This window comes from Vulpes lagopus, chromosome 6 (assembly GCF_018345385.1).
Source record: "Vulpes lagopus strain Blue_001 chromosome 6, ASM1834538v1, whole genome shotgun sequence".
In the NCBI taxonomy this organism is placed as follows: domain Eukaryota; kingdom Metazoa; phylum Chordata; class Mammalia; order Carnivora; family Canidae; genus Vulpes; species Vulpes lagopus.
This window is the reverse complement of record NC_054829.1, coordinates 65334046-65359972: the sequence shown is the minus strand read 5'-3', so window position 1 is coordinate 65359972 and position 25927 is coordinate 65334046. Positions and strand designations below refer to the sequence as shown.

The following is a 25927-nucleotide window of genomic DNA, read 5'->3' as shown; positions in this document are numbered from 1 at the left end:
ATCCCTAGGGCCTGGAAGAGGGCTTGACACAGAAGAGATGCTCAAATATATTTGATAAATGAGTGAATAATCAATATTTTCAGTGTTTCTCCTGTGTTTCCTTTTCATATTTGTCAGTAGTTGATAAGATAACAATAATAATACTGGGAGATTGTTATTCTCTAATTGTTGGGATATATTAGGGCTCTCCAAAGAAGGAACTAATAGGCTCTCTCTATATATACACATACATATAGGTTATATGTGTGTGTGTATATCTGTGTGTGTGTGTGTGTGTATATATATATATATATGTGTGTATATATATATATATATATATATATATATATATATACAGAGAGAGAGATATTTATTTTAAGGAATTGATTTATGCAGTTGTGGGGGCTGAAAAGTGAAATCTGCAGAGCAGGCCAGCAGGCTTGACATTCCAGCACGAAATGATGTTGCAGTCTTGAGTTGGAAGGCAGTCTGGAGGCATAATTCCTTTTGTTTCAAGGTACTTCAGTCTTTTTTTTTTAAGGCTCTCAATGATTGGATGAGGCTCACCAACATTATAGAGAGTAATCTGCTTTATTCAAAGTCTACTGATTTAAATGCTAATCACATCTTAAAAATACCTTCACAACAACATCTAGATTGGTATTTGACCAAAAATTGAGCACCATAGCCTACCCAAGTTGACACATAAAGTGAACTCGAGAGAAGACCTTTTTTAACCCTGATCCTTAAATCTTGTTTCTCGCATAGATTGCCAACACGCAGCATTAACTGCCTATATTCGGCCCTGCACAGCTGCTGCCAGCAGAGGGCAACCTGAGGCGCCCGTTTTTTTTAGGGTCTACTCAACGTCTTCTGCAGACCCCGATCATCTATACCATCTGGGAACTTATTAGGTGCAGAATCTCAAGACTCCATCTTAGGTCTACCGAATTAGAATCTTCACGTTAACAACATCACCAGGAAATTCCTTTGCAGAATAAGGAGCTACAGTGCTCTTCCCAGGGAATTTTGAGCAGAGAAGTCTTCATGTATCCCCACCTTCTACTTTTCAGGTCCCATTTCTTTGCACTTTTTATTTGCATTATGGGTAGTCATATAACTTGTTTGAGGGTAGAGACTGACATTAGTTGGTGTTTTCTGTTTTCCTCTCTTTAGAAACAACACTGGGGCCTAACAAAAATCAGCATGATGCCAAAAGCTCTAAAAACATGAGAAGTAGGCATAGCCTCAACTTTAATATAAGCCATTAAGGAAAAGGCAGCATGCTAGAAGGTAGACTGTACTGCCCTCTTAGGAGAGGAGAGTTTTAGTGTGAGGGCAACACTTTCTTGCCATGTGACCTTGAAAAATGTTTTGCCTTTGACTAAAGTTTCCTATCTACGTATTAAGAAGTTTGGATTAGTTCATCATCTTTAAGCTGAATCCAATCTCTATATATGTGTGTGTATATATATATATATATATATATATATATATATTCTGCGAAATATATATATTATGATAATTCATAACCTGTGGAAATCCAATCTCTGTATATGTATATATATATATATTCTGTGAAATATATATATATATATATTATGATAATTCATAACCTGTGGAAATAGTATGTTGAGAGGTAGGGTAATAATGAAGAGGATTGTTGAGTATAGCGTCAGAGTATTCTCACAAAAGAGATAACCAAATCCTGAAATTCCATTTTTGAGGATTATGAAAAATTCAGCCTTAAAAAAATCTGTTTGAATGAATTAAACAAGAGGCTTTGTTTGGGTACAGAATATAGAAAGAATGTAGGTGCTTTGAATCAGATGGGAGAGAGATGGAAAATTTTGGAGGGTATAGGATGGCTCAAAAATTAGATTTATGGTGCCTATAAATCATGGTTTGGCTAGTGCTAAGCATGCACATAGTTCTATAAAAGGAGGTACCAAACCAGGGTTTGGATTGAGTGGTTTTAGACAAGCAAAATATATGATTCTGATGTAAGGTCTTTAGAGTCACAGATTTAACTTAATCCAAATTCTTACATGATCTTCGTTCTTCCTGGGATTGGAAACACTAGGATCTTGGATAGAGTTATTCCATTTAAACCTCAAAAATAAGCTTCTGAAAGGAATGAAGATTTGACTGCTTATGAGTTGAAGCAGTGTTATGCATACCTTCACCTAGGTGCCTTGATTCCAGTGCTGGATTTTTTACTTTCCCTCACTAATGATATCCACTCAATTAGATAATACTCTATTCCAAAATTGATCCTGACTTTCCATATTTCTCCATTTATAGGCTACTACTGATGAGTGGCCAGGCTCACAATCATCTTTTTTTTTTAATTTTTATTTATTTATTTATGATAGTCACAGAGAGAGAGAGAGAGGCAGAGACACAGGCAGAGGGAGAAGCAGGCTCCATGCACCGGGAGCCTGACGTGGGATTCGATCCCGGGTCTCCAGGATCGCGCCCTGGGCCAAAGGCAGGCGCCAAACTGCTGCGCCACCCAGGGATCCCTCACAATCATCTTTTACCTGGATGACTACAATAACCTGCAATCCAGCCTACATATTCACTCCTGCTGCTCTGCAGTCCACCCCCATGTAGCAGCCAGCTGGAGCTTATTACAGTTAGAATCTTATCACATCTCTTCATTTTTTAAATTTTCCATTGCACTTACAATTATACCTAAACCTCTTTCTGGGGCATATCCTCTCTCCAACATCACTTATTTCAATTTCCTAATCATTCAACATCTTTCAGATATGCTGATCTCTCTTCTTCCCCACATACCAGATTCTTCTCTCCCTAAGGAGTCTTCCTACTTGTTAGTATCTGCCCAAAACATTCTCTGTCATTCTCTGCATGGTGAGCTGCTTCTCAATCTGGGTCCAGCCATGATAGACAACACATAGTTAAATAAGGGAAGCTTAATATAAAGAACTTAACTGTGATAAAAGAATAATTTAAGCTATAAAGAAACTCTACATGGTGCACTAAGGCTGAAGAAGAGTACTCAAAAATACAAACACTTGTAAGTTGTTCAGACATCACTGGAGTATGTGTAGCCACCAGGTAGCAGAGAAGTTTGCTGATGTAACTAGCCCAGAGATAGTGTGGACTTGTTATGTGAACAAAAGGCAACCCCCTGGAATATAGGAGGGGGGTAAGATGATCAGTAATTTGCAGCTAAACACACAATAGGAGTTTAGCAGCTGGCAGTGATATAGGTCTTCAGAGATAAAAGGTTGGGAGAAGGTTTACAGAAGGAATGACTGCTAGATGGGTGACACTCTGGTGTGTGAAAACTATTAACAGGAGAAGAGACCATTATGATCCTCAGATTTGTGGTGGTTCTGGTCCAGACTGCTGAGGAATGGTTACTGCAGGCCAAGGGTGCAAGGTGACAGTTTTCTAGGCCCTTAACCAGAACAAACCCTGTTGCCATCACTCACACTCTTACCATCAACTCTCTCTCTGCTGCCCCCAATCTGCCCCCACGCTCCCACCGGAAATTAGAAGCCTCTTCTTTCTGTACATCTCTGCAGCACTCTGCACTGAGAAAGCTTAACTTCATGCTCACTTTAAAGGACCAGCTTTAAAAGGAATTATTTTTTTTTAAAAAATAAATTGATTTTTTTATTGGTGTTCAATTTACCAACATACAGAATAACACCCAGTGCTCATCCCGTCAAGTGTCCCCCTCAGTGCCCGTCACCCAGTCACCCCCACCCCCCGCCCTCCTCCCCTTCCACCACCCCTAGTTCGTTTCCCAGAGTTAGGAGTCTTTATGTTCTGTCTCCCTTTTCTGATATTTCCCACACATTTCCTCTCCCTTCCCTTATATTCCCTTTCACTATTATTTATATTCCCCAGATGAATGAGAACATACACTGTTTGTCCTTCTCCGATTGACTTACTTCACTCAGCATAATACCCTCCAGTTCCATCCACGTCGAAGCAAATGGTGGGTATTTGTCATTTCTAATGGCTGAGGAATATTCCATTGTATACATAAACCACATCTTCTTTATCCATTCATCTTTCGATGAACACCGAGGCTCCTTCCACAGTTTGGCTGTTGTGGACATTGCTGCTAGAAACATCGGGGTGCAGGTGTCTCAGTTTTTTACTGCATCTGTATCTTTGGGGTAAATCCCCAACAGTGCAACTACTGGGTCGTATGGCAGGTCTATTTTTAACTCTTTGAGGAACCTCCACACAGTTTTCCAGAGTGGCTGCACCAGTTCACATTCCCACCAACAGTGCAAGAGGGATCCCCTTTCTCCGCATCCTCTCCAACATTTGTGGTTTCCTGCCTTGTTAACTTTCCCCATTCTCACTGGTGTGAGGTGGTATCTCATCGTGGTTTTGATTTGTATTTCCCTGATGGCAAGTGATGCAGAACATTAAAAGGAATTCTTTGTTTTGCACAGAGCATCTACTGAAGAATTCATTCAGAACTAAGAAGCAATAAATTGGTGACATACCATCGTGTGTGCCCCAAGCTTAAGTGGCCCTGCAAGTTTAACCCATTATTTTCTAGCTGACCCCTCTATTTCCTCAATAACGCTTACTTACATTTTCTCTGTAATTTTATTTGCTTACTTTTATTTTTCTGATTCTCTAATCAGAAAACAAGCAAATTAAAACCGAGACAATACTGTTGTGTTCATTGCATTCCTAGAGCCAGGAAATTTTTTTAAAAGATTTTATTTATTTATTCATGAGAGACAAAGAGAAACAGAAAGAGGCAGAGCAAGAAGCAGGCTCCATGCTGGGAGCGCAACATGGGACTAGATCCTGGGTTTCTAGGATGGCGTGCAGGCCTGAAGGCGGCGCCAAACCGCTGAGCCACCCAGGCTGCCTGGGGAAAATTTTTAAAAATCAATGTTAAGTGAATTTACAGAATTGACCCCAAAGAGGAGATCTCCCTTAGACTAGCACTGAGAAGATGTTTCCACCCCAAGTTGTACAGACAATTGAAGTTGGAGAAGAAATGAGAAGAGCTGAGATGGACCTTTCAGGCCTGCTTTAGCTTGCTGTTTCTTTCTTTCTTTCTTTCTTTCTTTCTTTCTTTCTTTCTTTCTTTCTTTCTTTTTTTCTTTCTTTTTTCTCTTTCTTTCTTTCTTTCTTTCTTTCTTTTTCTTTTTTTTTAAGAGACAGGGAAGATACCATTGTAAAATTCATATCTCTTATTGTTGGACACATTTAGCCCTTCAGTACACTGCTGATATCCACGCCTACTCAGGTATTACACTAATTCTTCATTGACTTAAGGGGATAAGCCTGTGGTTTTGAATTATATGGAATGCCATCTGATGGTGGATTCATGATGAAGTGCTTCATGATTCCATCTCCACCTACCATGAATTATGGCCCAGAAAACACTGTGCTTCAAGACATCAAAACAACCTATTACTAGGAGCATTTAAGCTCACCATTCAACATATTTTATATAAATAATAATATCATCATTTGATTCCAAAGTTTCTCAATGCCCTCCCACGCCCTGGCAACTTATTTGGTTATCTCATAAGTATAGATCCTAAAAAAGGGCGTGGTAGGGAGAACCTGATTTATGCTGGTTTCAGAGAAAGCCTTTGTGAATGATATTTAAGTTTAGACTTGGAGCTTGAAAAGGAGTCATTTAAGAAAGAAGAAAAAAGAAGTGTTTCAGGCTGAAGGAAGAGCACCCAAGGAAGGAGTCTGGCACTTTCTGGGAGTTGAAAGAAGTGGATGTGTCTAAAAACAGCAAACATAGGGGTGGGGACTGAGGACTAGTAGGAAATGAGGCTTGGCAGGGTGGATCCTTTCCTGTTTAGAGGGCAGGTTAGGACGTTTAGGTTTTATTTTATCTATGCTGGTAACCCACTGGGAGAGTTTGTAGGGAGGAGCACAATCCCATTTACTTTTAAAAAATCCCACTGGATTTATGCATTATTCTACATAGATACAAATAAACTTGTTCTGATCTCATAACATAATTAATAATTTATTAGATATCAAAAACTTTACATAATTAAAATGTTTTATTAGATATTGAATGAAGTTTGTTTTAGTCAAAAAAGCAATACATGTAAAAAGTTCAGAAAAATAAAGAAGAAAATACTATTTACATTATATGGTCAACACATTAGATAAAATAATTTTGCAATGATTATATCACCTATACTTGCTGTCTGTTTCCATATGTTTCTTGATTTTTTTTTGTTAGCATTTTAACATGGTAACATTCTGATTTAAAAAAATCCTCCTCTCAACTAACTGCATAATAATTACATGATTAGATCATACTATCTTATCGGACATTTACTTATTTCTGTTTAATTATTTTGATTTAAACATTTAATGAGTCACTTATTTGTATATGGATATTCGACTATATTTTGAATTATTTTATTAGTTTAGATTCCTAGAAGTGGAATTATTGGCTCAAAGACCACAAACGTTTTGTTACACTTGTGTGTGACCGTGTTATCATACTATCCTCCTGTAAGTGTTGAACATCATGTCTATTTTAAATATTTACAATTAAATAGGTAAATCTTACATGTCTGTGTTTTACTGTTGTTTTAATTCACATTCATTCATTACCTGAGAATTTGAACATTTTATGTTTCTTAGCTATTTCTACTCCCTCTTTTCTGAACTATTCATGCCCTCTAACCATTTCAGAATAGATGCTTAATGCCTTGTCTACTAATTTGCAGGTTTGTTATAAATATCTTTAAATTCTTTTTTGGCTTGTTAATTTTGTTTATAAAGTTTTGTAAACTTCAGAGACCTATTTTATATTTGAATATAATCAATATTCAATATTTATTATAGGTAAGGAAAATAGTCTTCCTTTATGATAATATCTATTAAGTTTATGAAATTTTCCTCCACCAAAAGATTTGATAATGATTTATTTCTATTTTCTTAGAGTTTATGCAATTTTTTAAAAAGATTTTATTTTTTTATTCATTCATTCATCCATTCATGAGAGACACAGAGAGAGAGAGGCACAGATATAGGCAGAGGGAGAAGCAGTCTCCTTATGGGGAGATCCCAGGACTCTGGGATCATGCCCTGAGCAGAAGGCAAATGCTCAACCTCTGAGCCACCCGGCATCCCTAGAGTTTATACAATTTGTCTAGATTTAATCTCAGAATATTGTGTGATGTGAGAATCAAAATGAACTTTTCCAAACCAGTTTTCATTTAGCAGATACATAATGACCATCTCTCCTATGAAGACAATCTTCTAGACACTGGTTGAAACTGGTAAACTAAATAAAATGCCTTGTGGATCTTACTATGTTCTAGTGGGGATGAAATCTCATCATTATTTATTAAATAATCTTCATCTTCTGGGAAGTGGGTGGGGGATAGGTAAAATGAGTGAAGAGGATTATGAGTACACTTTCTTTGATGAGAACTAAGTACTGTGTAGACTGTTGAATCACTATATTGTACACCTGAAACTAATATAACGCTGTATGTTAATTGCACTGGAATTAAACTTTTAAAAAATAAAACAAAATGTATATTTATACCTGTGCATCAAAAAATCTGGGAGAAATGATGATAGGATTATCTCTAGTTATAATGCTACTTTTTATTTTCCCCTTTTTATTTTTTATCTTGTCTAAATTTTTAATATTTATCATATATTAATATCCTATGGTATATAAAAAACAGTTATTTCCAGTCAGGGGAAAAAGTAAAAGAAAATATTTAGAGAAAATATCTAGTGTGTTAACAATAGTTGCCTCTATACAATGATTCTTCTTTTACCCTTTACTTTTTCATGCATTCCAACATTTCTTTAAAAAAGATACATTGCTAGCTACAAACTTCCAGTTATAAAATAAATAAATAATGAAGATGTAATGTTAAATATGACATGACTATAGTTAATACTGTTATATGATATATTTGAAAGTTATTAATAGAATAGTATATTCTAAGAGTTCTTATCCCAAAATAAAAACACTTTTCTCCTTTTTAAGTATCTATATGAAATGATGGATTTTAAATAAATTTACTGTGGTAATTATATCATAATATATAAAAGTCAAAATATTATGCTGTACACCTTAAACTTTGCATACAGTGATATATGTCAACTATATCTCAATAAAACTGGAAAAAAGAAAAATAAATAATCTTCACCTTCTTTACTGGTTTTTATATTACTTTTACTATAAAAGCTTTTCATATATAGAAGAATTTGTTTATAGAATATCCATTGTTTTCCTGATGTGTCCATATTTTTTCCAAAGGTGCTCTCTTCTATTCTATTACAGTGTCATACATGTTAATATAAGGCAGACTAAGTCTATCTTGTTATCATTCCTTTTCAAAAACATTTTACTTATTTTAAGCAGTTTATTTTCCAATGAAAATTTTATACTTTTTTCTCAGTTTCAAAACACTCTATTGGAGTTATGGTTAACATTTACTTGTACCTATAAATGTATTTGGAAACATCAAACAGGTTTATAATTGTAATATTTACATCTGTGAATATGCCATTCCTTTTCATTTATTAAACATTTATTTCTCACTAAAATAATGCTACTTTTCTTCAGTTAGATTTGAAGATCTGTTAAAATTTAAAAAAAATTTAAGATTCTGTTGAGATTTCTCTTAGATTTGTTGTTTTTTCCCTCTTATTTATTTATTTTTTTTTAGATTTTATTTATTTATTCATGAGAGACACAGAGGGAGTCAGAGACACAGGCAGAGAGAGAAACAAGCTCCATGCAGGGAGCCTGATGTGGGACTCGATCCCAGGTCTCCAGGATCACACCCTGGGCGGAAGGCAGACACTCAACCACTAAGCCACCCAGGCGTCCCAAATTTCCCTCTTATAAGTACATTTTTCTTACTGTAACCTCTAACTTACCAAGGACATTTCCATAAGAAAGCTCTTATTGTTCTATATTTGTCACATGTTCATTTATTTTAATAGAGTTCCATAATTCTAATACCTATATTTCTCAGTTTCATAGATATACAATGGTACCATGAGCAAATTGCCTTTCTTTTAATTATAGCTTTGCTTAACAGATTATTGAGATTTGAAACATTATTCAATAATAAAAGTTAAAGTGGAAAATCTTTTATTTACTCAGAAAAAATTTTTTTTTCCCAAATCTGATCTAAATGAACAGGAAAAAGTACCTCCCTGAAATCTATAAACAATATAAAGCCAAACAGAATATCATTATCAAATAATGAGTGAAGTGTGAACTAATACTTAGAATTAACATAATACACGGAACAACTTGTAGTAATTTTATGATTTTATGTACAATTGTGTTCATTTTTTAAAAAGTCACAAAGTCCAAATTCCTCAAATTGTGTAAATTAAATAAATATGTGCAGTTTTTGTATATCAATTATGCCCAATAAAGTTTTGGAAAAAAAGAAATTTAAAAAATCAAAGAAAATGAGAAATTATTCTACATTATATACTTTAAATAATGCTTAATTTGGAGGAAATAATCTTTATATTTTCATAAGGCACAATGGTTACTGGATTCTTTTTTTCAATATATATATATATATTTTTTTAATTGAAGTTTGATTTGTCAACATATAGTATAACCCCCAGTGCTCATCCTATCAAGTGCCCTCCTCAGTGCCCCACTCAGTTACCCCATTCCTCTACCCATCTCCCCTTCCACGACCCCATTGTTCATTTTCCAGAGTTAGGAGTCTCTCATGTTTTGTCACCCTCTCTGATTTTTCCCACTCATTTTCCCTCCTTTCCCTTATAATCCTTTTCACTATTTCTTATATTCCCCGTATGAGTGAAACCATAGATGATTGTCCTCAGATTGATTGACTTATTTCACTCAGCAGAATATCCTCCAGCTCCACCCAGGTGGAAGCAAATGGTGGGTATTTGTCCTTTCTAATGGCTGAGTAATATTCCATTGTATACATAGACCACATCTTCTTGATCCATTCATCTTTCGATGGACACCGAGGCTCCTTCCACAGTTTGGCTATTGTGGACATTGCTGCTATCAACATTGGGGTGCAGGTGTCTCGGTTTTTTACTGCATCTGTATCTTTGGGGTAAATCCCCAGCAGTGCAATTGCTGGGTCATAGGGCAGGTCTATTTTTAACTCTTTGAGGAACCTCCACACAGTTTTCCAGAGTGGCTGCACCAGTTCACATTCCCACCAACAGTGCAAGAGGGTTCCCTTTTCTCCGCATCCTCTCCAACATTTGTGGTTTCCTGTCTCGTTAATTCTCCCCATTCTCACTGTGTGAGGTGGGATCTCATTGTGGTTTTGATTTGTAGTCTCCCTGTCATATTGGCCAATACACAGAAGGCAACTTTAAAAAAATGGATTTACTTCGAAACTACTGGTTCTCTAGCTCAGGAACATACATCAGAATTATCTGCGGAGGTTTTAACAAATATTTAAGTCTGGGCCTCCCTCCCGGAGAAGGCTGCATGGCGGGGTGGGGGGCTGGGGCACTGGCATTTTCAAAAAGCTCTTTGGAGAGTTCGGATGTTTCCTTCTGCTTGGGTCTCTTGATTTTTAGGCTGACTGGCGTACTTTGCACTTTTTGGGCCACTGCTTGGGAGTATGGAGAGCTTTTTTCGCAGATTTATTAGCAGTAGTAAAGAACCTGGCCCCTGGCGCTTTGGTTGTCTGTCTTGGGTCTTTTTTCCCCAGTGAAGAGTTTCTTTCTTTCTCTGCCTCTTCTTTGATTCTTGGCTTCTTCTCTAGGCCATTACCTGGAGTCTTGGGTTCTGCAGCCTTCGGGGTCTCGAAACCCGGAAAGGCCTTTCTCTTCTTCTTCTTCTTCTTCTTCTTTTTTTTAAAGATTTATTTATTTATTTATTTATGACAGACATAGAAAGAGAGAGAGGCAGGCCCCATGCCGGGAGCCCGACGTGGGACTCGATCCCGGGACTCCAGAATCGCGCCCTGGGCCAAAGGCAGGCGCTAAACCGCTGCGCCACCCAGGGATTCCCCCCTTTCTCTTCTTTTCACGGGGTGTGTTGGGACCAGGCCTCTTTTTCTGAGACTTCTTTCCTGCGGCATGGTTTTGCATCTCTACGCTTTCTTTTGCTGGAGTCCCTATTGGTATGAGCAGGATCTCGTCTTTGGACTCGTCTTACACCTTATGCTGGGTTTTTCCTCTACCAGCCTCTTCTCAGGAGCCTGCATCTTCTCCTTCTGGGGGTGGGGGTCAGGGTCCTTCACAGCAGCATCACTAGTTTTGGGGTCTGCGTCCCCTTCCTTCTGGGCCGATGCAGCCTTTCTAGCCTGTTTCATATGCCTTTTGTTTTGTTCTCTTTTTGTTTTTCATGATACTCTTTTTGTTGTTATTGTTGTTGTTTGCTTGCTTCCTTTTTCTTCTGACTAGCAGTGCATATTCCCTTGGCTTCATCCTGACAGCTGACAAATGAGGAAAAGACGGGCAAGGAAGCTGACGTGTCCGTCTTCACATAAAAGAGTTTCATGCTCTCCCACTTCTCTGGCAACTTTTGTGAAAGCCTCTTCGTCACAGAGATGATGTTATCAATGATGTGTTCAACCTCCATTCCAGTGTGGCCAGCATGGATAGTATTGCAAGAACCAGTTTTAGAGATGTTTAAGACAGTGCTACTTATGCATTCATTAATCTCCCTGGATACATTCTTGGCCAGAAGGTTCACAGGTACCAGCATGTTCTTTCCATGGTAGAAATGTCTCCCGAGGTGTGATGGTAAGAGCCACCTGATTCTCACATCAGTAAGGAAGAAGTCAAAACTTCCCAAGAGGCACAGCTTGGCTTCATCAGCTTTGTATGCCTTTTTTAGAGTTCGGAGGGGGATAATCTAAGAAACAGTTTTAATTCCATGCTTGTTCAAAAGCTTCTTGTAAAACCGTTCTGTCTTTTCAGGAGTTAAATTGGGTTCATCCTGGGGAAGTAAACAAGTATTTGTTAAATCTGATCGAATACCATGAAGCAAGGGCAGTCTGACCCTCAGTTATTTACTTGGAATCTTCCATAATACTACCATTAAAAAGAGATTTTCATTCTCATTCAAAAGCAATCCATTTGCGTTCTTCCTGGACCTGGAGTGTGCCAACAGAGCTTCCACCACTTTTCTAATCTGCCCTTTGTCCAGCTGCTCCAGGCAGGCCAGGTTAGCTGGAGCAGAGGCTGAGGCTGTGGCTGAGGATGACAGTGTGGTGGAAGCTCAACCCTCCATACTTCTCTTGCCTCTTGAAAGTGTGTGCAGTACCCAGGGCTGGCTCCTAAACAAGATATTTAAATTCGCTTTCAATATTGGAAGGAATTACTGTGGGTGGAAGGACATTGAGTGGTGTTTCAAAGGAAAAATTATCCAAATGTGTATATATACCCAGAATGGAAAATAAGTTGGACACAGAACTAAATAAGCTTTGTCAGTGGATGACAACCTTAATTTCAAACTCCCTTAAAATGGTCCACAAAAGAGGGAAGTATTCTGCAGATTTCAAATATGTGACATATGAACATTTATGTTATCAATATCCCTTCACCTATTAAAACAAGAAAGCATTTTAAAAAGAAGAGAAAGGACTTCCAGGAAAGATGGCAAAGTAGGAGAATCCTAACCTCACCCTGTCCTAGGGATACAACTAGATAATACTTACATCAGTGTAAATAACCCAGAAAAGGATCCAAAGATTGGCAGAACAGACTCTCCACAGTTAAAAGTAGAGAAGAAGCCACCTCGAAGGTGGTCGGAAAGGCAGGGACATGGATGAAAACTAAAGGAATCCATGGGACTGCCGCCTATAGGCAGGGACAGTGCAGTGCAAAGAGAGGAATAAAAGAAACCTCTGTCCCAGGCACCCCAGGCATGAGGAACTTGCATGGGGAAGATGAATCCCCATAACACTTGGTTTAAAAAATCAGGGACCAATTTTTGCAAGTTTTTATAATTAGTGCATGTACTAGAGGAGCTGGGATATTGGGAGAGTTCTTCAAGAACAAAGGAGCTGGTGGGGACCATTTCCCTCCCTCACACCCCAGCCTAGACATATGGACATCTGTGAGAACCAGTGCCACTACAGTACCTGCTATCTGCATTGCTAACAGCGTGTCCCACCCTAGCATTCTCTTGTGGACACACCGCCTCCTGCTGGGCCTTAGTTTGAGGTCTCCTCCCAGAGCAGAACTGCACAAAACTTGCCAACACCATATGCCCTGCCTCCACACTCTTCTGTGGATCCACCCCTTCCAGCTTAGCCTTCCTTGGTCCCTAGAAGCTGCAGGTCCCCTCCTGCGGTAAATTTGTGAGGAATTGCTGACATCATGTACCCTGCACCCGCGTTCTCCTTTGAACCTCCAATATGCCCTTGGCTAAAGCCCATCCAAGGTAGTGCCCAAACCTGACAGAGTACAAGAATCCCAGATAGCACCAGTACCACTGCAAAGTGACTCTTGGTCAGGGAAGGAAGATAATCACACACACCAGTCCAATTGTAGCCTTAGCAGTGGTTTGGGGACAGACGTCTGGTCAGATTACAAGCCCTACCCACCAATGAAAATTTCTCAGATAAAGCACTCTGCAGGTCAGTGTTACTGCATCTCTGAAAAATGTCTGGTCTTACTCAGCTTAAGCCCAAGGATGCCCCAGACTGGCTTACTAACAACACAGGGACTAAATCCTGCCCACAATAGGCAAAGAGAGCCACTGCAGAAGACTGGGCTGAAGGTAAAAGTAACTTAATCACAACAGTAGGGCACACACAACACACAGAGGAGACACTCCTGAAGTAACAGTTCTGGTGAACAGGGAACATTGCACTGTAGGGCACTAGAGGACCTCCTCTTCAGAAGGCCACTATTTTCGAGAGCAAAAGACATAGCTGACTTCACATAGACAGATACAGAAATTTAGATAAATGAGGAGACAGAGGGATATGTGCCAAATGAAAGAACAGAACAAAATCACAGCAAGAGAGCTAAATGAAAGAGGGATAAATGATGTGCTTGATAGAAAATCTAAAGTAAAGGTTACAAAGACTCACTGAACTTGAGAAAAAAAGTGGTGGACCTCAGTGAGACACTTAACAGAGTGATAGAAAACAAAGAAACCAATCAGAGATGAAGAACTCAATAACTAAAATTAAAAATACACTAGATGGACTAAACAGACTAGAGGAAGCAGAAGAAAGGATCAGTGACCTAGAGGACAGAGTAATGCAAAGCAAACAAACTGAATAGGATAGGGACAAGATAATAATAGAAAATGAAAATAGACTTAGGGAACTCAGCCACAACATCAAGCATAATAAGCATTGATATTATAGGAATCCCGGAAAGAGAAGAGAGATAAGTGGCAGAAAACTTACTTGAAGAAGTAGTAGCTGAAAAGTTCAAGAATCTGGGAAAGGAAACAAACATCCAGATCCAGGAGGCACACAGAGCCCCAAACAAAATCAATCCAAGGAGGTCTACACTAAGACATACAGTAACTAAATGGCAAAAAGTAGTTACAAATAGAAAATTTTAAAGACAGAGAGAGAGAGGGGCACCTGGGTGGTTCAGTTGGTTAAGTGTCCAACTCTTGATTTTGGCTGAGGTCATGATATTCGGGTTGTGAGATTGAGCCCGGCATCAGGCTCTACACTGGCCATGGAGCCTGCTTAGGATTCTCTCCCTCCCTCTCCCTCCACCTCTCTCCCCATCTCTATAAATAAATAATAATAATAAATAAACAAATAAACAAATAAATAAATAAATACAGCAAGAAAAAAGAAAGCAATTACATACAAAGGAAACCTATCAGTGGATTTTTCAGCAGAAATTTTGCAGGCCAGAAGAAAGTGGCATGATATATTCAAAGTGCTGAAAGGGAAAAAAACCCTGCAGTCACGAATACTCTATCCAGCAAGGCTATTGTTCAAAATAGAAGAAGAGATCATTTCACAGACAAACAAAAATTCATGACCACTACACCAGCCCTATAAGAAATGTTAAAGGGGATTCTTTGAATGGAAAGGAAATACCGCAAGTAGGAGCAAGAAAAGTAGCAAAAACAAAAGCAGTACAATAAGTATATCAATAAATATCAGTCAAGGGATTCACAAAATAAAAGGAGGTAAAATATGACACTATATACCTAAAGCATGGGGTGGGTACAAGAGGAGTAAAAAAAAGGTTACAACTTAAGCAACCATCAACTTAATATAGACTGCTATATGCAGAAGGTGTTATATTACAAACCTACTGATAACCATAAATGAAAACCACTAATATATATGCAAAAAGTAAAGAAAAAGGAATCCAAGTATATTGCTACCGAAAGCCAGCCAACCATGAGAGAAGAGAGCAAGAGAAGGAACAAAGAACTACAAAAATAACCATAAAACAAGTAATAAAATGGGAGTAAATATATACCTATTAATAATCATTTTAAATATAAATGGACTAAGTGCTCCAACCAAAAGATAAGGAATGGTTAAAGAATCAAGACTCATCTATATCATGCCTATAAGAGATTTATTTCAGACCTAAAGACACATGCGGATTCAAAGTGAGGGATGGGAAAGCATTTTTCATGCAAATAGAAGTGAAAAGCAAGCCAGAGTAGCAATACTTACATGAGACAAAATAGACTTTGAAACAAAGATTGTAACAAAATACAAAGAAAGACACTATCTAATCAGTCATGAAGGGAACATTCCAAAGAAAGCTATAACAATGGTAAATATTTTTGCACCCAACATGGGTGTACACAAAACAGCTAACAGGAAACATAAAAGAAGTAATCATTGGTAATAAAATAATAGTAGGAGACTTTTAAGGCCCCTTCTATTGGGGTAGGGGTCTTAAAATAATGAATAAATTATTCAAACAGAAAATCAACAAGGAAATAGTGGCTTTGAATAGTACATTGGACTAAATGGATCTAACAGATATATTCAGAATATTCCATCCTAAAATAGGAGAATACACATTCTTTTCAAGTGCACATGAATAGATCACATATAAATCACAAAGCAAGCCTCAACAAATTCAAAAAGACTGAAGTCATACCATGCATCTTTTTTGGATCACAACACTGTGAAATTAGAAATCAACCACAAGAAAAAAATCTGGAAAGACCACAAACACATGGAGGTTAAATAGCATGCTACTAAAAGAAGAATAACTGAACCAAGAAAATAAAGAAAAAATAAAAAATACATGGAGACAAATGAAAATGAGAACACAATGGTCCAAAAGATTTGGGATATAGCAAAAGCTGTTCTAAGAGGGAAGTTTTTAGCAATACAGGCCTACCTCAAGAAACAAGAGAAATATTAAAACAGCATAGCCTTATACCTAAAGAACCTAGAAATGGAAGAACAAACAAAATCCAAAACAAGTAGAAAGAAGGAAATAGTGATTAGAACAGAAATAGGGTAGAAAGTAAAATTCAAAACATTAGAACTGATCAGTGAAGTCAGGACCTGGTTTATTGAAAAGATCAGTAAAATTGATAGATAGGCAGACTCACTAAAAAAAGACAAAGAGACAGAAAGAGAGAGGACTCAAAGAAGCGAAATAACAAGTGAAAGAGAAGAAATAACGACCAACACCACAAAAATACAAACATTATAAGAGTATTATGAAAAATTATAGGCCAACAAATTGTACAAACTATAAGAAATGCATAAATTCCTAAAAATATATAACCTACCAAAACTGCATCGGGAAGAAATAGAAAATTTGAACATACTGATGACCAGCAATGAAATTGAATCAGTAATCAAAAAAAAAAAAAAAAAAAAAAACTCAACAAACAAAAGTCCAGGATCTTTTGGCCTCATAGATGAATTCTACCAAACATTTAAAAAGAGTTAATACTTATCAAACTTTTCCAAAACATAAGAGGAAGGAAAGCTTCTAAATTCACTCTACAAGGCCAGTATTACCTGTTACTGAAGCCAGATAAACACCTTAGAAAAAAAACAGAACTAGAAATCAATATTTCTGATGAATAGAGACACAGAATCCACAGAAATATTAGCAAACCAAATCCAACAATACATTAAAAAAATCATTTCACTACAATCAAGTGGGATTTATTCCTGGGATGCAAGGATTATTCAATTTTTGCAAATCAATCAGTGTGATATATTGCAATAGCAAGAAAAAGCACTTGACAAAATACAACATCCATTCATGATAGAAAAAAAAATCTCAACAAAGGAGGTCTAGAGGTAATATACCTCAACACAATAAAGGCCATATATGAAAAATCCATAGGTGGCATCATACTTAATGGTGAAGAAGTTGAGTCAGGAAGATGACAGGACTGCCCACTCTCACCATTTTATTCAACATAGTACTGGAAGTCTTAGCCACAGCAATCAAGCAAGAAAAAGACATTAAATGCATCCAAATCAGTAAGAAAATTTCACTATTTGTAGATGATGTGATATAGAGAAATTCCTAAAGACTCCACCAAAAAATTGCTAGAATTGATAAGTAAATTCGGGAAGGTTGCAGGATACAAAATCAATATACAGAAATCCGTTACATTTCCTTACACTAATAATGGAGTAGAAGAAAGAGAAAGTAATAAAATCCCATTTTCAATTGCACCAAAAATAATAAAACATCTAAAAAGAAACTTAATCAAGGAGGTGCAGTGAAAGATCTATACTCTGAAAACTATGAAACGCTGATGACAGAAATTGAAGACAACATAGACAGAAAGATATTCCATGCTCATAGATTAGAAGAACAGATATTGTTAAAATGTCCATACTGCTCAAAGCAATCTACAGATTTAATGCCATCCCTTTCAAAATACCAACAGCATTTTTCACAGAACTAGAACAAATAATCCTAACACTTGTATGGAACCACAAACACTCAACTAGGCAAAGCAATCTTGAAAAAGAAGAAGAAAACTGGAGTTAGCCTAATCCCAGATTTCAAGATATACTACAAAACTATAGTAATCAAAACAATATAGTACTGGTACAAAAACTGACAGATCATTAGAACAGAGTACAGGAATAAGCCCACAATTATATGGTCAATTAATCTTTGAGAAAGGAGGCAAGGATATGCCACAGGAAAAAGTCTCTTCAAAAAAGGAATGGATTTACCCCAAAGATTCAGATGCAATGAAACGTCGGGACACCTGCACCCCGATGTTTCTATCAGCAATGGCCACAATAGCCAAACTGTGGAAGGAGCCTCGGTGTCCATCGAAAGATGAATGGATAAAGAAGATGTGGTCTATGTATACAATGGGATATTACTCAGCAATTAGAAACGACAAATACCCACCATTTGCTTCAACGTGGATGGAACTGGAGGGTATTATGCTGAGTGAAGTAAGTCAATCGGAGAAGGACAAACAGTGTATGTTCTCATTCATTTGGGGAATATGAATAATAGTGAAAGGGAATATAAAGGAAGGGAAAAGAAATGTTGGGAAATATCAGGAAGGGAGACAGAACATAAAGACTCCTAACTCGGGGAAACGAACTAGGGGTGGTGGAAGGGGAGGAGGGCGGGTGTTGGAGGGGAATGGGTGACGGGCACTGAGGTGGACACTTGACGGGATGAGCACTGGGTGTTTTTCTGTATGTTGGTAAATTAAACACCAATAAAAGTTAAAAAAAAAATAACAAAAAAAAAAAAAAAAGGAATGGAAAAACTGGACAGCTCCATGCTAAAGGATGAAACTGGATCATTTTCTTACACCATACACAAAAATAAACTCAAAAGGGATTAAAGACCTAAATGTGAGACTTGAAATCTTAAAAATCCTAGAACACAGGCAGTAATATCTCTGATATTAGCAGTAGCAACATTTTTCTAGATACGTTTCATGAGGCAAGGGAAACAACAAAAGCAAAAATAAACTATTGGGATTACATCAAAATAAAATCTGCATAGCAAAGGATACCATCAACAAAGCTAAAAGACAACCTACAGAATGGGAGAAGATATTTGCAAATGACATATCTGATAAAGGGTTAGTATCCAAACTATATAAAGGACTTATGCAACTCAACACCAAAAATAATAATTAAAATGGGCAGAAGATATGAACAGGTATTTCTCCATATGGATGGCCAGCAGACACATGAAAAGATGTTCAATATCACTTATCATCAGGGAAATGGAAATCAAAAGCACAATGAAATATCACCTCACACCTGTTAAAATAGCTAAATAAAAAACATAAGAAATGACAAGTGTTGGTGAGGATGTGGAGAAAATGTAACTCTCGTGCACTATCGGCAGAAAAGCAAACTGGTACAGTTACATTGGAAAACAGTATGGAGGTTCCTCAAAAAATTCAAAATTGGATTCAGAAGGGCAGGTGAGTGGGGAGGCTCCCAGACGGAAAGGGTGGGGGTGACCTATCCCCAAAAGAAGGCCTAGTCAGCTGAGCTGCCCCTGTGTCCCTCCTTGCCACCCAGGTCCAGGATGGGAGCAGGATGGCCTTAACACTGTTTCTGGTTATGCTATGTTCCTCTATTCAATTGCAAAAAGTAAATTCTCCACGTGGGGCCCAGACTGCCCACCACCTTGGGGTCCTCACTGAGCGGCAGTGCAGCCCCCTTTGCATCCTTGATTAAACTTGGAACCACTGAAAAAAAGGGGTGTCCTGGGGAGCTCAGTCAGGTAAGCCTCCAAGTGTTGATTTCAGTTCAGGTCATGATCTCAGAGCCCTTTAATTGGGCTCTGCTTTGGGCATGCAGCCACTTAGGATTCTCTCTCTCTCCCTCTGCCCCTCACCCACTGCTTGTGCTCACTTGCATGCATGCTCTCTCTCTCTCAAAAAATTAGAAATACCATGCTATCCAGTAATTCCACCACTGGCTATTTACCCAAAGAAAATGAAAACCCTAATTTGAAAAGAGATATGCACCCCTATGTTTATGGCAGTGTTATTTAAAATAGCCAAATTATGGAAGCAGTCCAAGTGTCCATTGACAGATGAAGATGTGATACACACACACACACACACACACACACACACACACACACAATGGAATATAACTTAGCCATAAAATAGAATGAAATCATGCCATTTATAATGACATGGATGGATCCAGAGGAGAAAATGCTAAGTCAAATAAATCAGTCAGAGAAAGACAAATACCATATGATTTTACTCAAATGTAGAATTAAAAAAAAAAAGAAAAAGAAAACAAAGAAACAAAGTAAAAAAACAGACTCAACTATAGAGACAAACTAATGGTTGCTAGAGGGGAGGTAGGTAGGGGGATGAGGGAAATAGGTAAAGGGGATTAAGAGTACATTTATTATGACGAGCAGTTTGTAAGGTAGAGGAGTGCTGAGTCACTATACTGTACACCTGAAACGAATATGGCACTGTATGTTAACTATACTGGAATTAAAATTTAAAGAGCAAAAGATAGAAAGAGAGAGAGAGAGAGAAGAGGAAGAAAGGAAAGAAGGAGGAGAAAAGCTGTCATTGCCTTTTTATTTTAATGGAATAACTCACTACCAAACAGTACTTTGTATTTCGCAGATTTTTTCTATTGTTCTATAATTTACCAGCCCCAGGACAGGAAGTGCATTTTCCTAAAGTAATATATTGCATGAATATATTGCACAAACAGCAAAAATACTGCTGTTGTTTAGTGAATATAAAACAATAATTGTAGCAAAAATTATCCTGGCACCCTAAATAAGGCTGATATATGGCAATGGAAATATGCAAAGGAAAAAATAAAACAATAGTACTTATAGTACCTTTTGTTTATTGCTCTCAGACACCTATGTTACTTTATTAATACTCATAATGTCTTTTAAAGGTTCTGTTATTTTCATCTATGATTTGGAGGAAGTAGCTGAAACACAGAAGGGCTAAACAATTGTCTCCTAGTTGAATGGCAAATTAGATGAAAATCCAATATCCACAACTTGCTAGATCCCAAAGACATATTAACCTTAGCCTTAGTAGCTATTTACACATATGTATGTGAGATCTTTCTTTCAAATAAAAAGGAAATATAACCAAGAGAAAACAATAAATATTTTGTTTTTTTTTAATATTTTGTTTTTTAATATTTTGTTTTTAAAGAGCTATAAATTCTAATTAAAAATCCTTGAATAAAATACCTTAGTGTATCTGTTAACCAGTGTAAAAAAAAAAAAAAAGTAAAGAAAAATTTAGTAGTTTAAGAATTAGAACAGGGGATAAAATAATCCTGGGATGAGTCCAGTACCTTTTGTTTATCCATGGGTGGATTATCTGCTTTGTGAATTATTCATGACTAATTTTGAATCTTAGAGCTGTATTGCCCCACTGCCTGGTTAGCTTCAAGGCCCTTTCCTCCCACTACCCAGCTGGTGTGTGCTCAGGGAAGACAAACGCTTTTTAATATGAATCCAAGCAAAACACAATTAGGAAAGCAAATGTGCTAGAAAAATAATAATATCACGGATTACAAAGCCAAATATGAAAGATTTGAATGTTGCCTACCCTTTTCAAGTATCCAACTACTGTTTCCATATGATACTTACGTAACCAAGTTGGGCCAGTCATATCACAGAGACCTTTCCTCTGTAAGTGAGGCCCCTGTCATTTGGTTTGGTCACAATAATTTAATTGCAGAGTGTGTCCATATCATAGCAGTAGCTGCAAGCCTGATTCCTTTCCAGAGGCCCATAGGCTCTTCCAGAAGAAATAGCACCTTCTACCAGGAAGAACCACAGCCATAATTTAAGCCAGCCACTGTTCCCTACCCTGCTAAAAATACCCAGAGCTAAAAAGGACCTCATGCCTACATTTGAAAGACTGCAGAGTTCCCAACCACCTCACAGTCCATCTCCCCAACACACACACACACACACACACACACACACACACACACTCACTCACTCACTTCTCAGAACTTTTGACACAAAAAGGTCTTACTGTAGATTTTGTGGCTTGAGTAGGTTAGCTAGTACACATAAATACTATCATATTTTTAAAATACTATCATTTTTAATCAAATTCTGTCATACTCATGGATGTTTTACCACTTTTTGAATGATAGAAAGCTTTTAGCAGAGTTGCATCCAAATGATTTACTTCCTCAAAAATTAATGACTTGCATGTACAGGTACAAAGATAAAATATAAATTTCCCTAAAGTTTTCATTATGCAAGAGGACCACTACTTCAAATACATTTTTAAAATTAGGAAAATAATACATGCTTATTACTGAAAGTAAATTCTGAACTCTATTATAATTTGATTAATCATTAAATTCACCAAATTACTTTTCCAAATAAATTGACTCAGACGAAAATGCTTAAAACATCCATTGATAATTTTAGAATATATTTAAATAAGTAATCACTCTTTATATTACCACCTTTCTTTTTCAAAGAAGGCTTGCAATACCACTTAGTGCTCATGTTTAAGTTAATGTTTATTAACAAATTACCATTTGCTGTTACAAGTAGGGTTTCATTAAATGACTCTCATAATGTAAGGGATTTGAATTAAAGCATGTACTGTACTTCTTTATGTGTTTTCTTTCTTCTTTTGCAACAACATGTCTAAAGATTAGCATAATTTATTTTCAAGAAATTAATGCTCTTCTTCAGAGTAATAATTATTCTCATTTTGACCTGTTGAACTAGCTTCATATTTACAAAAAATAATTAAGTGTTGATCAGAATGTGCATCTTCTGAGGCTTTCTAATCACCAGCTCTCCCAATCCAGGGCATTTCTTTGCTGACCCAACATAAATATACTTAACTAATGAGTTATGGACCTTTAAGAGCCTTCTCTTTCTGCACCAAATTCTCCTAAGAATTAATTCAATTTTTTCCTTCATTTCATAGATGCATTTTCTTCTTATTCTATCTTAGTTTTTGATTTTGCTGGTTGCTCAAGGGAGCTGATATGGTAATTTTTTAAAATTTAAATTAACAGCAAAAAATTGTAACAAAATTCCATCAAGGTTACAGAGGTATGCCCACTTCATTTACATTAATTAGAAAACTTCTGTCCCCATTGTAATTTTCTAACAGGAAATGCTCTGCTCTGCAAAATTTTATGTGATTTTTAAGGTTTGAAGCATAGAACATAAAAAATGGAAGGGACCAAATATATAATCAAATTTAACCCATCTTATTTATAGATATATAGATACACTTATCAAGGCCCAGAGAAGTAAAGAAATATGCATAAAGTCACACAGGTAGTTAGTATTAGATGGTATACTATTTTTATGTAGTTCAAAAAAATATATTTCCTACATTAGTTAATCACTTTTAGATTAGTGGTAAATATATATATATATATATATATTTATTTATGAGTTTTATTAATTTTGTCAACTAATAATTACTGTTAACGTAATGTTGTATCCTGGATGTGATCCTAGAATAGAAAGAGGAAATTATTGGCAAATCAGCTGAAATCTGAATAAAATCTAGAGGTAAGGTAATAGTCATGCACAAATGTTCATTTCTTAGTTTTGGCAACTGTACAATGGTAATATGTTAACATTAGAGGTATTAAAAACAAGATAACAGGTCCAAAATGAAATTGCTTTTGCTAAGTCCACATCACCAAACTGAGGCTTAAAGTTTTGAATCTCCCAGAAATGGAATCTTAATCAGGAATCGTTTGATCATCACTAGTTAGGTAACCTACGTGATAGATCCCCATGATCCCTAAGGGAATGTAACTTTGCAATCAACAACTTCCTTTTTTGTCTAACTTGCTTGTTCCCACTCCCTTCTGCCTGTAAAAGTCTTTCATTTTGTATAGCTTCTTAGAGCTCCTCTTCACCTGTTAGATTGGATGTATACTGATTCAAACAGATTTTTGTTCAAATAAATTCTTAAAACTGTTAATATGCCTCAGTTTATCTTTTAACAGAAGAAACTGAGTAAAGAGTACACAGAAACTCTGTACTATTTTTGTAACTTCTCTGAAAAACTAAAATTATTCCAAGAATTATTTTAGATAATTTTATATTAAAATTGTTATTTATGATAATTCAGAATTACAAATAAGGTAATTTATCTTAGACATTTGTAAAAAAGAATAAGGGGGGCACTTGGGTGGCTCAGTTGGTTAAGTGCCTGACTTTTGGCTTCAGCTCAGGTGTGATCTTGGGGTCCTGGGATGGAGCCCCACAACAGACTCTGCGCTCAGAGTAGTGGAGTCTGATTGAGATTCCCTCTACCTCTCCCACTCATGCTCTTTATCTCTCTCTCTCTAAAATAAATAACCTTTAAAAACAGCTGTTCAAAGATGTTCCAAAGGAGTCAAGATCTTTGTATTCACCAAGTTCACAGGTTATTAGAAGAGGGCTACCTTGAGTACATCTTGAGTAGACAGCATTCTTTGGTCAGCTGTAATTCCTGGAAAAGGACTCAGCTGTAATCTCTTGGCAGGGAACACCTCTGGCAGCTCGAAGAATGAACACATTGGTCCTGAAAAGGGGAGCTGGTTGTGCCATAGCAGCTACTAAAATGAAGCCAACTGTTCAGCACAATAATTGGTCACAGGATGAATGTGAAATTAGGCAAGGAGGAAATTTTGCTAGGCACAGGAAATTAAAGCCAGGTGAATTTTGCTTAAATTGTTCTTGTTCCAAGTACTTTTTCTCTTGAGTTTTTCATGTTTGTGCCTGTAATTATTTATACATTTTGTAACATCTATCCCAAGATGTCAGTAATTGGAACTGGAAAGGAAATTTAAGAAATTTAAAAAAAAACACAAAACTTTTGGATCTTGAAGAGATATGATTTTAGATGTGAGAACTACATAAAGAAAGTCCACTGAGTTTTCCTAACCAAGGGTATAAATCCTCACCCCACTTTTAGCTTCTACATTTGTCCCAGTGAAGACATCTTCATTTTCATTAGATATGGTGAAATTATGTTATGATAGCAAACCAATCCCCAAACCTCAGAGGTTTAACACATCAAACCTTATGTGTCTAATATGGGTTAGCAAAGGTACACAGAAGACTATCGCTCCGTAGTGGCTCCATCGGAATATACAGATTCTAAGATCACTGGTGAAGAAGTAGAGAAGAATGGGAAAAACATACCTGTTCTTGAATGCCTAGTATCAGAGTGATATTTTGAGTGATGATCCATCGCCTAAATCTTGCCACATGGCTCCAACCTAACTGCAAAGCAAACTGGGAAATGTAGAGGAGAGCATGGAGTACTAACAGGCTTTGCCAAAAGTGGCTAGTGAGCCTTCTGGAATATTGTTATACACAGCTCCAACCCAATAAAAAAAGAATCAATTTACAGGTCAATCGCCTTTATTTCATTACTGGCTAGATTCTTATCCATTAGTATCATCTCCTCTGAGCAAAGAATAAGGTCAATCTTTGTGCCACACATATTTTTATATCAGCTATATCGGTTAGGGAAGCAACAACTTGAACATTCAGACAGTTAACATTTTTAGGAACACACATAAAAGCACTTTGAAGAGTTGCATAATCATGGGAAGGCAACTTTCATTTAAAATATCTTTTGCATTTGTTAGGGAAATTATCTTGATAATTCAAAAGTCCTGGACTTAAAATACGTAGGCAGGGACAATATATGCGCTGGTTGTTTTATAAGGAGCCACAATGTATTAGGACAAAGAGGATGTACAAAAGTGGCCGGCAAATATCCAAACAGGACATTAGTAAACAGCACCAGAGGGGGAGCCTTTAGTATAGAGGCATGTATTTCCTTACCATATGGTCCTAGTTTTTCAGTTGAAATGTTTTCCCTCCTGAAAAAAATTGCTTCTCTTCCCTGCTAACGATACAGAAGACTGGTTTTATAAATTAGAATTACCATTTGTCATGAGTACTGATCACTGGCCTCGAAGTCTTTTTATTACAGATGGATAAAGTAGTGGCTAAACACCTGGGCCCGAGAGTCAGACTGTCTGGGTACAGTTCTTGGCTCTGTCACTTACTATGTCCC

General features: G+C 36.9%; 1 pseudogene; it reads right to left on the bottom strand.

Moving 5' to 3' along the window:
- Nucleotides 1-10538: 10538 nt before the first annotated feature.
- On the bottom strand, nucleotides 10539-25090 carry LOC121492571 (annotated as a pseudogene).
- Nucleotides 25091-25927: the final 837 nt, after the last annotated feature.